We start from the raw sequence: 12316 nt of genomic DNA on the forward strand, positions 1-12316 counted from the left end.
AGGGGGAGAGGGGGGAGAGGGAGAGACAGAGAGAGAGAGACAGAGAGAGAGAAAGAGAGAGAACTAGTGCTAGAGCGAGCCAGAGCCAGCGGGGTCAGCATAGCACCAACATAACCCCATCCCCCACAGGTCAGGCCGATGGGAGGGAAGGAGAAAGGTAGCGAAGGGGGGAAGGGGAGGGGACAGCTTTGAGGGATAGTTGTGGTGGAAATTCTGAATCAGATGAGACTTAACACATAAAAGCCGTGTGGCTGTTAAAATCAGACTGTTTTTCCACGTGGAAGGGCATCTCCATGCTCTATCTCCACAGGTTACGGAGGGGTTGGGACGCAAGTCCACTCACAAAGTGAGAAACCACAGTTCAGCTCAATCAGGGCTCAGAATTTATGTTGAACAGCAGCAGAAGCGTATTTTTAACACTTCAGGAAAACACGATTATAAAATAAGAAAATGAATGCTTGGGAAGAAGCACATAATCTGATTCGGAAATGGCAGATACAGACTCAATTACAACTCCAGGCAAAACAATCTCAGGAGAGTTTCAAAATGCCATGAAGTGAAGATATATATTATGAGGTGTTTTTTGTTTTTTTGTCCCAGTTCTCCTCCATCCAATATCAAAGCCGCACATTATATTTCTTTTCAGAGCATAGAAGTGACATTCATTTGGTAGGTTCTATAACACATGCTTACTAATAAAACAGTGCGGAAATCAATTATTAATAATCTTGAAAAATTAGGAAGGAAGGAAGGATACACAGATGGAAAGAAGGACATTTATTATGACATATCTAGACATTATCATAAGGGCTTTAACAATATGGTAATGACCGTGAATTAATTCATTAACTAAACGCATCAACTCAAATGGCGGTGATACCCGTGTTGCAGCGTTTACATCACACAGCTCATGACTGGAGGATTTCCTTTGACCCAAGCAGCCTGGCTCCTGTATATGCATTTTTTTCTTTTTTTCTTTTTTTTTTTCCTCGCTGTCACCCAAGCTGGAGTGCAGCAATGTGATCTCGACTCACTGCAACCTCTGTCTCTTGGGTTCAAGCAATTCTCCTGCCTCAGCCTCCCGAGTAGCTGAAACTACAGGTGCCACCACCATGTCCAGCTAATTTATGTATACTTAGTAGAGACGGGGTTTCACCATGTTGGTCAGGCTGGTCTCGAACTCCCGACCTCGAGTGATCCACCCACCTTGGCATCCCAAAGTGCTGGGATTACAGGCGTCAGCCACCGCCCACGGCCCTGTATGTGCATTCTTAACCGATATGCCCTATTGTATCCAAGTGGCAAGGAAATACTAGATTAAGCAAATTAAATAAGAGTACACCAAAGAGTCTACCTAAGACAGCATATGTCACACATCCACCAGGAAAAGCTCCTCTGCCAGGTAACATGGAGCCCTCTGTGAGTAACATGATCAACTCTGGTTTGGGATTATAGCGGGTTTCCTCTCCTCAGCAAAGAGTTGTGGCTGTGGAGGTGATGAGTGGAGGGAAGCAGGTACCATGTGTCCCAAAGACCTACTTGTTTTCCTTTTCAGAACCTGTTGAGAGGCTTATAAGTAGGCTTCACAGTTTTTTCTTTCCTCTTAGATTGCTGGTTCCTTGCAGGCAGGGGCTGTGCATTGCTCCTTGAAGATCTTAATTGAAACAGTATCTGTACAGTAGAAATTCAATAAATACTTCATTAATACTAAACCTGGCTTTGTAAATGAGACCGAAGGAGGTATATGGAATTCAGGCCACGCTGTAATCCCAGCACTTTGGGAGGCTGAGGCCGGCAGATCACTGGAAGTCAGGAGTTTGAGACCAGCCTGGCCAACGTGGTGAAACCCCGTTTCTACTAAAAATACAAAAATTAGCCAGGAGCGGCGGCGGAAGCCTGCAATCCCAGCTACTCGGGAGGCTGAGGCAGGAGAATGACTTGAACTCATCGGTCTGTATCTCTACTGCTATGTTTTGGCGAGTTGGCATAAATCATGGCACAATAGTAATACCTTTCGTTGAGAAGAAGTTTGAGTGACACGGTAAAAACAACGAGCAGTGTATGCGTTTCAAATTCTTCAGAGCAATTTTAAGATAAAGAACTTTAGTGACTCCAACAATATATTCAAACAATACATGGTATGTGTAACAAATGAGTACTTTTATTGTGGTAGGCAGTCTCAAAAACAGTCCCAAATAATTTCCGCATCCTGGTATTCATGGTCTTCTCCTGAATAAACTCCCTCTAATCACACAACAACATTGATGGGATTATCACTACCGTAAATAAGTTATACAATATTGTGACTTCCATATTGATAGTAGTCCCTCTCTAGTGCTGTTTGACTTTCACACTTTGATAAAGTGGGCTGCCATATTGGAGAGACCAGCATGGCAAAGAAATGAAGGAGGCCCCTGACCAAAAGTCAGTTAGGATATAAAGACCCGAGTCCAACAATTTATGAGAAACTCAATGCTGCTATAACAACCACTAGGTGAGAATGGAAGTGGATCCTTTCCTACGCATGTTTTCAGATGAGACTGTAGATCTTGATTCTTGATTCAGGCCTTGTGAGAGATCGGGAAACAGAGAATCCATCTAAGCCATGTCCAGATTCCTTACACACAGAAACCATAAGGTAATAAATGTATGTCTCTACAGACCGCTAAGTTTCAGAGCATTTTTGTTATGTAACAATAGATAATTAAAATATTCAACTGCCTATGTTAAAATTACTCAATTATTATAACCATTGATAATTTACGTTTAACTCCAAATTCCTTGAATCCATACTCATTGCATACTTTTAATATTCGTGTCAATAATTCCAATATATATTCAACAATAATGAGAATTATATTCAGAAGTAAAACAATGAATGAGGATTAAAGACCTGCACATGGGAAAGATTTCAAGTTCTGACACTTCATGTCTTCCAAAAGACTAATGAAAAGATGAAATTAAACAAAACCACTAATGATGCATGCAATTTTTTCCAATTAATGAGTTTGTGGATTTGTGCTGGGTGTGCATTGGGAGGATTACTACAGTCAATCATGAATTGTATTGACTCAAATTTGTACTCAAATATTTTCAAAGAAAATGTCTCAGTATTTATTTTTTAGCTTGTCTCTGAAAGTGTAACAGCCACTGTTACAAAAACACACTGGTGGCCAATCCAAATTAGTAATCACTGAGGATATTTTCATTGCTGAATAATGATAAAAACGTAAATATCAGTCATTATAGAACATTCAGATTTTTAGCTGTTATGCAGCTCATTTTCATTAGCCAAATTGATGGTATATGCTATACTTTTTTATATAATATTTTATAAGGCAATGTTCTCACATTAGTAAATTTAAGGGAAAGGTATTATTCATGCTATGTAAAAGGTTTCTAGGCCATTAGGTACCATGGTAATACCATAATGTACAGTAGTACTTTAAAAATCAAGTCTTGAGGAAATACGAATTTTATCCAGGGAAATGCTTATAATAAAAAGTATAATATAAAATGTGAAGCTCAGCTGGGCACAATGGCTCACACCTATAATCCCATCACTTTGGGAGGCTGAGGCAGGCAGATTACTTGAGGTCAGGAGTTTGAAACCAGCCTGGCCAACATGGTGAAACCCCGTCTCTACTAAAAATATAAAAATTAGCTGGGCATGGTAATTCCAGCTACTCGGGAAGTAGGGAAATTGCTTGAACCCGGGAGGTGGAGGTTGCAGTGAGTCGTGACTGCGCCACTGTACTCCAGCCTGGCAACAGAGTGTCTCAAAAAAAAGAAACAACAACAACAACAAAAAAACAAACATGGTGAAACAATTTAAATACTGATAAAAAATGAAAACTTTAAAAAAATTATTAGATTTCTTGTTGCCATGTCCCTCAGTATCCATCCAGGCTTAAAATAAGTGAGTTATACATAAATACCACATTGGCCAATAAGAATCCATTTCATAAACATCCATAGTATTACAGTCAAAAATTCAATCAACAAGTGTAAAACACGACCCTCTTCTCCACATCTTTGCCATAGAAAACAAAGGCATTAAAGGAGCATCAGCAAATGTTTCACTTCAGGCCTGATGCAGGAGACAGCAGGGGCAGTGGTAGAAGCAAAAAGTGTCCCTTCAGGAGGGAGATGGGGAGGAAATCCTCCAACTCCCCTTGAGGAAGCAGGAAAATATCCACTGCTTTTGGGTAAAGGGTGGAAGCAAAAGCAATCTGCCTCTAATTGAAGGGAAGTCTCTAGAGCTCTAAATTCCTCAGTGACACAAAGCAGAAGTCAGCTACTATTAGGAGAGGAACAGGAAACTCTCCTACCCAAGAAAAATCAGCGATACCGAAGAGGTCCTAAACCCTAGACCTAGGAGGACAGGTTCTGTAAGACTAAATCTAGACTTGGAGAATCCTGCTGGCACCCATCATGTCTAACACTGAATCATAAGCCACAACGCTTTACCTCTGAGGAAGGACAAGAATGCAGAGAAAGACACCCCTCTGTGGAACGCATAGTCAGGTACTGTGTAAGAGAATAGGGTGACAAGAAGCCTGAACAATTCTGTCACCCCAGAGTAGGGGAACAATAATAGCTGCAAGATAATCAGAGTGCATCACTCTACACATTTGAGCCTGTAGTGAACTGAGGATAATACTAGCTACCACAAAACCACAAAACCCAACCCAGCTAAACTACTGGATTATTGACTTATCCTCCAACACTAACAGACTCACGAAGATTCCCATTTCCAGAGGCATATAGTATTTACCTTCGATTTTGCTGTTCTTCTACAAACTCAAAAAGAAAAAAGACTACCAAGAAATAAAATAATAAATACTCAGATTCAGAAATGATGCAGGTATTGAAACTATCACATAGGAACTTTAAAAGAACTACAATTAATATAGAAGAGGTGGAAACAAGCATGAAGTGATGGGGATATAAGCAAAGAAATATAACTATAAGTAAAGAATGAAACACGAAAAATGTGAAAATGAAAACACAATATCAGAGCTGAAAAGTACCTTATCAGACTTATCAGCACAAAAGAGCTGAAAAAAGGAACAGTGAATTTCAAGATAACTCAATACAGATTATCTTTAAAAAGAATTAACAAAATTAAACAGAGCATCCAAGAATTGTGGGACAGTATCAAGAAGTCTAACCTATGGGTAATTGGACTCCCAGAAGAAGAGGAGAGAATGAGGCAGAAGAACTATGTGAAGAAATAATTCCTGAGAACTTCCAAAATAAATCAAGAAGAGACAACAAATCAGAGATGATCAGAGAACATTAAAGAAAATGAATAATAATGAAAAATTCTATCATATTTAAGTTGCTTTTATCATTATTAATAATAATATTATTAATTTGCTTTTGCTGAAAATCAAAGATAAACTTATGCTGGCAGACAGAATAAAAAGAGAAAGAAACATTACCTCCAGAGGATGAAAGCCAAGGATTAAACAGGCTTTTCCCCTGAAATTATGAAAGGCAAATAACAATGATGCAACACTTTAAAGGGCTGAAGGGAAAATTACATCAACTAGGAATTCTATATCTAGTGGAAATAAAGTAAATCAACACTAAAAATAAAACTTTTTCAGGAAACAAATACTGAGCCATTTTCTTGCCAACAGACATGCAATGTAAGGCATAATAAGGGAAATTCTACAGAGCAAAAAATATGACGACAGGAGTAAATCGAGATATACACAAAGAAATGCAGACTAGTAGAAATAGTAAAAGTCAAGGTAAAGAAAAAAAGTTTTAAAATTTTTTAATCATTTGAAAAGATAACATTGACATAAGCAAAAATAACTAGTATTGTGGATTTTACAACATATATAGAAAAAAATCATAGTTCAGATTCTGAGAAAGACAAAACAAAATTATACTATTGTAACTTCCTTACAATATATAAGCTGCAGTGCAATATAATTTGCAGTAGACATAGTAAATTTTATATAAACCAAACACAGTAAATCCTATAACTACTAGGTAAAAATAAAAGAAAGAGCTAGACTAATATGTCAATAGTGGAGATAATGCAATACTTTAAAAGAAAACTCAATTAATCCAAAAGAATGGAGACACTTTGGGGGAAAATAAGAAACAGATGGGGAAAATATAACACAATGATCAAAATGATTGATGTAAACCCAAAATACTATAATCACATGAAATGCACATGAATTAAATATCACCAAATAAAAGGCTGAGATTGTCATATTATATTTAAAAAGTGATATCCAATCTAATATGGTCAACACAAAGTCAAATTTCAATATATTACAAAAAGATAAACTAAAAGTAAAATGACAGAAAATATCAAGTACCATTCAAAAGAAATCCAGAGTGGTTACATCAGACAAGACAGACTTCAAACTAAAAAACAATTATAATGAGTAATGATAGAGGAGTCAATTCATCAAGACATAAGAATCTAATCTACATATTCATACAACATTATTCAAAATATGTAATATAAAAATGTATATAATTCAAAGAAGAAAAAGATAAAATCCATAATTATTGTTGGAGAATTCAATACCCCCCTCTCAATAGTTGATAAAAGCAGTAGGCAGAAAATTGGCCACAATAAAAGAACCCTACACAACTGTATCAATGAACATGATGTCACTGACATTAATGAAACATTCCGCACAAAAATAGCAGAATAAATATTATTTAAAGGACACCTGGACATTGATAAAGATAGAGCATATTCAGTAAAATAAATCAAATATCAATAAATTTACCAGAATTAAAATCCAACAAAATATTCCATCGAAACAAAATGAAATTAAGTTTGGAATTTACAACATACAGACATCTGAAATATCCCTAAATATATGAAAATCTAAAACTCAAGTGTAAATAATTCATGGGCTGTCAAAAAAGAAAGTCAAAGAGAGATTATAAAATATTTTTAAATTCAATAAAAACACAACATAGCATATGTGGGACTCAGTTCAACTGTTGCAATGAGCAAAATGTGCTGCATTAAATCCTTCTGTAATAAAGCCAGAAAGATTGCAAGTCAACAATCTAAATTTCTACCCTTACAAAAGAAGAAAAAAATCAAATAAGATGCAAAGTAACAATAATGAATAAAACAAAGATAGAAATCAATGAAGTTGAGAAAAGGAAAATAATAGAAACAAATCCATGAAATAGAAAAGCCTGTTCTCTGAAAACAATAAAATTGATACAGCATTAGACACATCAAGCAAGAAAAAGATAGAGAAAACATAAAATACTGAAGTCAAGGAAAAATAGAACATCACTACAAGAACTAAAGACATTAGAATGAAAATAAGAAATTATTATTAACAATTTTATGCCAGTTATCTTTGATAACATAGATAAAACCACAAACTCCTTGAGAGACACAAATATCTAAATCTCACTCAAGGAGAATTACACAACAAGTATAACTTTCTCCCTCTCATAGAAGATGTAATTCATCGGCAAAATCCTTCACCCAAAGAAAACACACAATTTGCTTCAAAGGTGAATACTGCCAAATATTTTAAAAGAAATTACAGCAATTGTATATAAGATTTTGCAAAATATAGAAGGAACTGAATAGTTCTTAAATCATTTTATGAGGCTCTTTACACTGATACCAAAATCTAGATATAATCATTGCCAGAACAGTACAGTCCAAAATTGTAAAGTCAGAAGAGCCAAGATGGCTGACTAGATGCAGCCAAGAAGAGCTTCTCCTACCAAGAGACCAGACCAGCAAGAAAATTGACAGACTCTGATATGGTTTGGCTGTATCGCCACCCAAATCTCATCTTGAATTCCCATATTTTGTGGGAGGGACCCAGTGGGATGTAATTAAACCATGCGGGCAGATCTTTCCTGTGCTGTTCCTGTGATAGTGAATTAGTCTCATAAGATCTGATGGTTTTAAAAAGGGGAGTTTCCTGGTCAGGTATGGTGGCTCATGCCTGTAATCCTAGCATTTCTGGAGGCCAAGGTGGGTGGATCACCTGAGGTCAGGAGTTCGAGACCAGCCTGGCCAACATAGTGAAACCCCATCTCTACTAAAAATACAAAAATAAGCTGGGCATGGTGGGAGGCGCCTGTAATCCCAGCTACTTATGAGGCTGAAGCAGGAGAATTGCTTGAACCCGGGAGGCAGAGGTTACAGTGAGTCAAGATCACGCCACTGGACTTGGACTCCAGCCCGGGCAACAAGAGTGAAACTCTGACTAAAAACAAATAAATAAATAGAAAAAGGAGGGTTTCCCACACAAGCTCTCTCTTTGACTGCTGTCACCTATGTAAGACATAAGTTGCTCTCCCTTGCCTTCCGCCATGATTGTGAGGCCTCCCCAGCCATGTGGAACTGTTAAGTCCATTAAACCTTTTTCTTGCATAAATTACCCAGTCTCACATACGTCTTTATCAGCAGCGTGAAAATGAACTAACACAGTAAATTGGTACCACAAGTGGGGTGCTGTGAAAATGTGGAAGTGACTTTGGAACTGGGAAACAGGCAGAGGTTGGAACAGTTTGAAGGGCTCATTAGGCAGTGAAATTGGGAAAGACTGGAACTTCCTAGAGACTTGTTGAATGGCTTTGCCCAAAATGCTGATAGTGACATAGACAATAAAGTCCAGGCTGAGGTGGTCTCAGATGGAGAGGAGGAACTTGTTGGGAACTGAAGCAAAGGTGACACTTGTTAGTTTTAGAAGAGACTGGTGGCATTTTGCCCCTGCCCTAGAGATTTGTGGAACTTTGAACTTGAGAGAGATGATTTAGAGTATCTGGCAGAAGAAACTTCTAAGCAGCAAACCATTCAAGAGGTGACTTGGGTACTGTTAAAGGCATTCAGTTTTGAAAGGGAAACAGAACATAAAAGTTTGAAAAACATGCAGCCTGACAACGCAAAAGAAAAATCCCATTTTCTGAGAAGAAATCCAAGCTGCTTGCAGAAATTTATATAAGTAACGAACAGCTGAATGTTATTTACCAAGACAATGAGGAAAATGTCTCCAGGGAATGCCAGAGGTCTCCTTGGCAACCAGCCCCTCCTATCACAGGCCAGGAGGCCTAGGAAGAAAAACGGGTTTTGTGGGCCAGGCCCAGGGTCCCCATGCTGTGTACAGCCTAAGGACTTGGTGCCCTGCGTCCCAGCCACTCCAGTCATGGCTGAAAGGAGCCAACATAAAGCTCAGGCCATGGCTTCAGAGGATACAAGCCCCAAGTGTTGTCAGCTTCCATATGGTGTTAAGCCTGGCAGTGCACAGAGGTCAAGAATTGGGATTTGGGAACCTCCAACTAGATTTCAGATGATGTATAGAAATGCCTGGATGTCCAGGCAGCAGTTTGCTGCAGGGGCAGGGCTCTCATGGAGAATCTCTACTTGGGCAGTGCAGAAGGGAAATGTGGGGTCAGAGGCCCCATACAGAGTCCCTACTGAGGAACTGCCACGTGGAGCTGTGAGAAGAGGGCCACCATCCTCTAGACGCCGGAATGGTAAATCCACCGACGGCTTGCACCACACAGCTCGAAAAGCTGCAGACACTCTAAGTAAGCCTGGGAAAGCAGCCAGGAGGGAGGCTGTACTCCGCAAAGCCACAGGTGCAGAGCTGCCCAAGACCATGAGAACCCACCTCTTCTATCAGCATGACCTGGATGTGAGACATGGAGTCAAAGGAGATCATTTTGGAGCTTTAACATTTGACGGCCCTGCTGGATTTCGGACCTGCATAGGGACTGTAGCCCCTTTGTTTTGACCAATTTCTCCCATTTGGAATAGCTGTACTTACCCAATGCCCGTACTAACACTGTATATAGGAAGTAACTAACTTGCATTTCATCTTACAGGCTCACAGGCAGAAGGGACCTGCCTTGCCTCAGATGAGACTTTGAACTGTGGACTTTTGACTTGATGCTGAAACGTGTTAAGACTCCAGGGGACTGTTGGGAAGGCATGATTGGTTTGAAATGTGAGGACATGAGATTTGGGAGGGGCCAGGGGCAGAATGATATGGTTTGATTGTGTCACCACCCAACACTCATCTGGAATTCACATGTGTTCGGGGAGGGACCCCGTGGGAGGTAATTGAATCATGTGGGCAAGTCTTTCCCGTGCTGTTTTCAGGACAGTTAATAAGTCTCATGAGATCTGATGGTTTTTAAAAGGGGACTTTCCCTGTACAATCTCTCTCTTTGCCTGCTGCCATCCATGTAAGATGGGACTTGTTCCTCCTTTCCATCTGCCATGTTTATTAGGCCTCACCAGCCATGTGGAACTGTAAGTCCATTAAATCTTTTTCTTGTATAAATTACCCAGTCTCGAGTATGTCTTCATCAGCAGCGTGAAAACAGACTAGCACAGACTCCACGCAGATTTCCCAGAGGAAGGCACTGAGAGGCGAGAGGAAGCAGACCCTGGGCTGAAAATGGAGGAAGCTGGGAAGCCTGCAAGGAGCTGCGGAGCACCCGGACTCCTTACACACCTCCAGCAACTCCTAGGGAAGGAGTGAGTTAAATAGACCTGATGTGGCCCACTCTTTCCACAGACCTCTGGAATCTTCCATGTAGAAAAATCTATTTTTAAAATACATACTTGCAAATGACAATTGAAAATTAAAATAACAATACCATTTATACCATCAAAGCATGAAACACATAGGGTTAAATGTAATAAAATATATTTGAAGTTTATTCTGTGAAAATTATAAGACAATAATGCAAGAAATTCAAGGAGAGTGTATGTTTGCGTGTGTGTGTATATGTGTGTCTACTGGGTTGGAAGACTCAACATGGGTAAGTTGTAGATTCTCTCCAAACTGTTGATTTTGAAATTCAACACAATCCTAATAAAAATTCCGGCATATATTTATGTAGAAATTAACAAGTTGATACTGTATTTTTGTGCCAAATTGAGGGAGCTAAAATAGTATTAACAAAAAAAAAAAAAAAAAGCTTGAAAAAGAAGAACAAAGTTGGAGGACTTATACTGCCTCATTCAAGACCCAATATGAAGCTAGAGTAATCAAGACAGTATATCTTTTTGACATAAAAACAGACATATAAAATGAGGAGGAAAAAAGAGTTCAGAAATATTTCCCCCTCATAAATGGGGGCCACTGATTTTTGACAAATGTATTAATGTAATTCACTGGAGACAGGAAAGTCTTCCTAACAACTGATGGTAAAACAACTAGACATATTTTTGTATGTAAGCATAAAAATAACCTCACATCACTTCCAAAAACATCAAATCAATCACAGACGTAATGTAAAAGTTAATATGTACAAGTTCTAGAAGACAATGTAAGAGTTAGGCAAAGATTTCACATATATGATGCAAAAGGGAGGCGTCAAAGAAAAAATATAAAAACAAAACTTCATTAAAACACAAAAGCTCTGGCCAGGCGCGGTGACTCATGCCTGTAATCCCAGCACTTTGGGAGGCCGAGACGGGTGGACCACGAGGTCAGGAGATCGAGACCATCCTGGCTAACACGGTGAAAACCCATCTCCACTAAAAAATACAAAAAATTAGCCGGGCGTGGTGGTGGGTGCCTGTAGTCCCAGCTACTTGGGAGGCTGAGGCAGGAGAATGGCGTGAACCCGGGAGGCCGAGATCGTGCCACTGCACTCCAGCCCAGGCGACAGAGTGAGATTCCATCTCACAAAAAAAAAAAAAAAAAAAAAAAATACGAAAGCTCTGTTTGAAATATATTGTCAAGAAAATGAAAAGACAAGGCGCAGTCTGGGAGAAGATATCTCCAAAGCACTTATCTAGTAAAAAACTTGTATCCAGGAGCTAGGAAAAAAACAAAAAATAAACAAACAAAAACCCTTACTACTCTAAGAAACAGAACAACCCAACTAAAAAATTGGCAAAAGGTGTTAAAAAATACTTCATCAAAGAAGAGAGATAGTTAGAAAATAGAACATAAAAAGATATTCAACATCATTGGTTGTTTGGGATTCTCTCCCAAAGCAAAACCAGAATGAAATGCTACTACCCACCTACTAAAATGGATAAAATAAACCTATATTCCAGGCTGGACGTGGTATTTCATGCCTGTAATCCCAGCACTTTGAGAGGCCAAGGCAGGCGAATCGCTTGAACCCAAGAGTTCAAGATCAGCCCGAGCAATATGGTGAAACTTTATCTCTACAAAAAATAGGAAAATTAGTGGGTCATGGTGGTGCATGCCTGCAGTTCCTGCTACTCAGGAGGCTGAAGCAGGAGGACTGCTTGAGACCAGAAGGTCGAGAATGCTGTGAGCTGTGATCGTACCACTGCACTCCAGCCTGGGCAACAGAT

At 39.2% G+C, this 12316-nt stretch overlaps 1 protein-coding gene across 3 annotated transcripts in view; it reads right to left on the bottom strand.

Moving 5' to 3' along the window:
* CTNND2 (catenin delta 2) overlaps window positions 1–12316 on the bottom strand; it is a 938008-nt gene that overhangs the window by 854552 nt on the left and 71140 nt on the right. The gene's annotated exons all lie outside the window — the stretch shown is intronic.

Source organism: Nomascus leucogenys, chromosome 6, assembly GCF_006542625.1.
Source record: "Nomascus leucogenys isolate Asia chromosome 6, Asia_NLE_v1, whole genome shotgun sequence".
NCBI lineage: Eukaryota > Metazoa > Chordata > Mammalia > Primates > Hylobatidae > Nomascus > Nomascus leucogenys.